The following is a 5,529-nucleotide window of genomic DNA, read 5'->3' as shown; positions in this document are numbered from 1 at the left end:
GTGGTTTGTAACCATTTCAGTAAGTCAAATGCCAAACGACTGACCGGAGAAACCCCTGTGTGTGTAGTCTAACTACAATATTATTGTATGGAGATGGTATCTGTATTGGTGATGTAGCAGCTGTCGAACAATGAAATTACAATGACTGCCACGAGTAATGAGTATTTTGGGCAGGGGCACTACGAATGTAATGTGTGGGCCGTAAATTGGGAATGTGGGTCTCACGGGGAGCGTGCCAGAGATAAACTCCTGCAGTCACACTGGGTCCTCGGTCGCTCAGACGGATAGAGCCGGCACGGTAGCTCAGCGGGTTCGGTCAGAAGGTTTAGCTACCCACTGTAACAACAAACTAAGTAAACGGATCAACGAACAATCTGAACGAGTGCCAAGGACGTCCGCACGAACAAATTCAACGAACAATATATAGAACAAAAATGAGATGAAAAAAAAGGTTAGAGCGTCTGCTGTGTAGGTAGGAGATCGCGGGTTCGAGTTCCGGTCGGGGCACACATTTTTGACTGTACCCATTGATATTTATCAACGCCTGTAATTACATTATTATTGAGTCCGTATATTTAATAATGAAAAAGTTATCCTGACAATCAAGTTCTCATAGTGATAAAAGTAGTATTTTAATATATTGCTGACTGCTAAAACGACGTTAAGTCTGTTTTTTTAACTTTGGGGGGGGGGGGGGGGACGAAATATTCGTGTACCTTTCCCAAACTGGGAAAAAATTACACCTTTTTTGTATTTACACATCTTGTACACAAAAAAAAGATGGATCAGTCCCGGTAGCCGCAGAGGTGCGCCTGTTCAGAATCGAATCCGCCCTTAGGATTAACGGCGAGGCCGGTGGACGGCCATCCTCACTGTAGCTTTTAGGTGGTTTCCCATATCCGATTAGGTCAATTTCGGACTTATGCCAACGTTCCGCTTCATTTACACTATTCGCAAACACTTCGAAAACGTTCTCACATTATCACATGTATAACACTAGACGCAGACAGACGGAGTACACAAATTCCGTTCTGGAGTAAATGGGGCTGCGACAGGAAGGGCCACCCTCTACGATTAACATTCCAAATTCGTAAATACAGAATGAGTCAAAGCGAAAAGGTTAAAAAGAAAGTATTCCTAAGACTTCAGTAACGACTTTATTTCAGAAATACGCATATAGACTAAAAGATTAACCCTGACACTTTATGTCGGCAACAATGAAAGAATGGAAAGTCGCCGCTGTTGCTCATCACTGGCGCTAGTGTTCAAAAAGGTGGCATCTGCGTTAGAAGAGGCACATTGCGACACATCCTGTGCAAAACCTCTATTAATAATCCTTCCTGAAAGACATTTCCTGATAAGTTACACCATTGCTAGAAGGGCAAAGCAATTTTGGAATCAGGATGATCACGCAAGAAGAAACTCACAGGACGGCCATCCATCGAGAATGAGATGGTGGAAAATAATCGTAGAATCTACGTAAGAAGCCCCAGAAAATTCACGCGTTGTGCCAGCAGAGAAATGAATGTGTTACAGCTAACAGTGTGGAGTGTGTTGTGCAAGCGTCTGCAGTTCAAAGCTTACGAATTCAAATGTTCAGCCGCTAAAACCAGCCGATAGTCAGAAACAGAGACAATTATGCACTGATTTTCAAGCACGTATGGAAGTGGATTCTCTTGCAGACAGACTTGTGTTTTCTGACGAAACCTCGTTTCACTTAAATGGCAAAGTGTGGAAGACGCCAAGCCCCTGTTGGTTTGGCCTTTTCCATTGTTTCCCATTTTTATCACCGACTCGAAATGTTCTCGGTGGGGGTGGGCCGATTGAGGTCATGGAATAACATGTCTCCTTTTCCATTGTTTCCCATTTTCGTCGGCCACTAGAAACGTTTTCGGTAGCAATGGATCGATGAAGGTCATGGAATAACAGGTGATAGGGTACTGTGAACTAAAACTTCATTTACTCTGATTAAACCGAGCGAGGTGGCGCAGTGGTTAGCACACTGGACTCGCATTCGGGAGGACGACGGTTCAATCCCGCGTCCGGCCATCCTGATTAAGGTTTTCCGTGATTTCCCTAAATCGCTCCAGGCAAATGCCGGGATTGTTCCTTTCAAAGGGCACGGCCGACTTCCTTCCCTAATCCGATGAGACCGATGACCTCGCTGTTTGGTCTCTTTCCCCAAACAACCCAACCCCACTCTGATTAAAGTGAGTGTTGACTCTGAACTTGTCTCTGTATTTTTCTCCTGAATTTGTGTGTGTGTGCGTGTGTGTGTGTGTGTGTGGCCGCTCTGAGAGGAGTGGTGTGCCCGAGAGAATCACATGTGGTCGGGCTAGACGGTTCCCGGATTGCGGCTGGTTGCTGACAGTAGTCGGATGCCGACAGAGCCGAACCCTGAGAAACAGTGTACGGTACGACTTTGTATCAGCCGAGACCCAGAAGCCATCGGATCGGCATAAGTTAGGAGCGAGTGGTGGGAGCGTCGAAAAATAGCTTTACTGTCGGAAACCGTAGAATGCGGTACAGATAGGCGTCACACGTAGACGCTGTTTTGCAGCTCTCAGGTGCAATCTCTCATTCCCATGTCTCCCACACGCCGCAAAAACGAGCGAGATAATTGGAGGACTGCAGATGGTTTTTTATTGACGTCATAGGACGCCACTCAAATTTGGCGGGCAAATTTCTCCACTGGAGGTGGATTTTTGGAAGGGCTGTGCACAGCGTATGGTAAGGAAATTATTGGCCTGTGATCCCACGCACAATCATGATTTGAATTGTAGAACCGTGGAGAGGTAAATTATCTTCGGAATCCGTGACTTGTCCGGAAATTATTCGCAGTCGCACCTCGTAACGGAGGTCGGAAATCCTGTTAGAGCAGCCCGGTGCTGATAACTGCCTACCCACGCCCCGTTTCACAGTCTGGTAAAGCATTCGCAGCACACGCAAAGTACGGACTTGTTTACTCATGCTGACCCTATCGGCTACGTGCCCCACTGCGTTGTGCCCACACCAGGGATTATTTGCTTGTGTGAATCTGCAGACGAGTAATCTTACTCGATCACTGTTCCGCAGCGTAGTAGAGTTTCTAGTCTATTTGAAATTTTATCCTGCTCGCAATAGAATGTAGGAAACCGTAGTCACGCAGTATTTCTCTACTTGACTTTACCAACAGCTCATTCTGAGATACTTTTTTCTGTCGATTATATTACAAAACCACTATGTTGTATGTTCAATAGTCTACGTGTTCTAAGATAATAAATCTCATGGTGATATTCTGATTATCATTTCAATAGCGAAGGTACCACGTTTAATATCCTGTCCCTGTGCCGTACATTTTTGGGGGATATTAATTAATCAAATTATCACTAAAATAAATTACGAAGCAGTGTCTGCCCTTGATGAGTACGGTAACGACATGATTATTAGGTTAGATGCACCAAATAGCTGCTCATAGTAAGTAATCTTTATTTACGACAGACTGTTTCGGCTTTATCGCCATTTTCATGTACGTCTAGATTGATGTGACGTCCATATTACATGATTAGTGGATTGTCTTATAACTGTCACTGTTTTAATAAGATGGCAAATGATGTCAAGATGTGTAAAATAAAATGTTAATTACGATGTGACAGTGATTTGACAGCTCCACTCTTACGAGGCTCCACTGTCTTGTCAGACATACATTATGCTGCTGGCCCTAAAGAAAAAAAACTTGAAGAGTCCACTCGAGGCCCAAATAATTTCCTATAGTGTTAATTATTGTCCATTGTGTGATAAGAAAAGTGATGGCTCAAGGTGGAAGGGTAGAGTGTACTTGTTTTTCAGATACAGCTTTTTATGATATCAAGTGAATACCCACTTCTCCACACCAGCACGTCGTAAGTGAACAAGCATAGTTTGAAAATATGAGGTACACAAAGCACGCACGCCTCTCTGGATTATGAACGTGATTCTTCGATGCTTTACGTTTTCGGCACCATAACCAACTCCAGTCTTGGCCTTTCTTCTTCACAGAATCTGCCGTTACGGGTATAATCGGTCTCAGTATGCTTTCTGCTGGTTAATAGGAGAGATACACGACTTCATTTTGCAGCAGGATGGAGTCCCACCAGATCTGGCAAAATCTCGGATGTACTCACCTTAACAAATATCTTCCACAGCACCGCGTGGGTCGAGTAGTGTGCAATTCATGTTGTGCCTTGACAGGTCTCCTGACCTTACACCAAAGGAAATTTTCTTTTATGGATATGTGAAAAACATGCCTTACGTACCCCTATTTCAGCAGGGCCTGGAGCAGCTAAGGTACAGGGTAGGTGGCTCGATTAACTCCACTGATCGAGCTGCGTTTCGAACGAGTCTGGCAGTAAACGCAGTACCGGATAGACATCTGCCGTGTGTGTGTAAGATGTAAAGGGAGCAGGGATGGGGGAGGGGCAGCGTTACATTTATACATTGAGACAAAGACTTGTTTAAACTAAGCAATGAGTGCAGACTGAAACAGTTAGGCAGATATTAGAAGACTTGCAAAAGATAGACTAGCATAGTACGCGGCGTCAAACCAGTCTTCGGACTGATGTTAACAACAACCATTCAAGTAGAATTCATCAACTGAAATAAACCAAAAAGGATCGCAGTGCGTAGCCTCTTCTGAACTCGGTGTCATTTTTGTGAATGCACTCTTACGAAACGTTCCGGCACTCAGATAATAATATAAAGAGAAACGTAAAATTGTTCCCTGTCCACAACGAGTAATATCTACAGAAGGGTTCGCATTTTAAGACTCTGAGAACGAAATTACAAGTGTATAAAAATCTCAATCGTTAAAACCGTTTCCTGATGTAAAATGTCTAATAAACTTGAAAAATAATGTCTTCTCTTCGAGTTACAAAAAAAAAAAGTGTTGCGTCCATGAATGTATTTATGAAGCTTCAACGACTAGACTAAAGTGGTCTCATTTTTCGGAAAGAAAAAAAATAGCGAACGTGTTACGTAAAAGTGTCGATTTGAAGACAAGAAAACAGCTTTTATATTGCTCATTCAGAAAGATGTTTGCTTTTGTTAGAGTGATGAATAATGTGGTTTCTAGGCTACGGGGGTTTTTACAACACGCTTTGTAGAGCCGCCATTTAAGAGGCAATTGATTTCGCGAGACTGTCAGAAGCAAATGATTTGCAGAGCAAATATCGCAATAAAAAGGTTTTTTAAGCTAGGTGCAGGTACTGCAGCTGGTGGCAGAAGACGATTATTAAGCAGTTACTTCGTGTCCGCTGTTCTTGCTCATTTACCGTAGTTCCAGCTTCTGCTGAACTGCTCGGGAAAACCAGGAGAGTGTGAAATGGATTCAGGAACTCGCTATTTCGTTTGACCTAAATTTAATTAAAATTTTATTTACCAGAACCTCACGCCAGCAGGCGTCTCGAGATTAAAGGATCGAGATGCAAGATATTCAGTCAATATACGCCTAATGTCGCCGAGACGATGACATCTTGGATTAAAATGCTCTCATCAAATTAAAGCATCGGCTTT

The sequence above is a fragment of the Schistocerca piceifrons genome, chromosome 1 (genome assembly GCF_021461385.2).
Source record: "Schistocerca piceifrons isolate TAMUIC-IGC-003096 chromosome 1, iqSchPice1.1, whole genome shotgun sequence".
NCBI classification, from domain to species: Eukaryota; Metazoa; Arthropoda; class Insecta; order Orthoptera; family Acrididae; genus Schistocerca; species Schistocerca piceifrons.
This window is presented reverse-complemented; position numbering follows the sequence as displayed.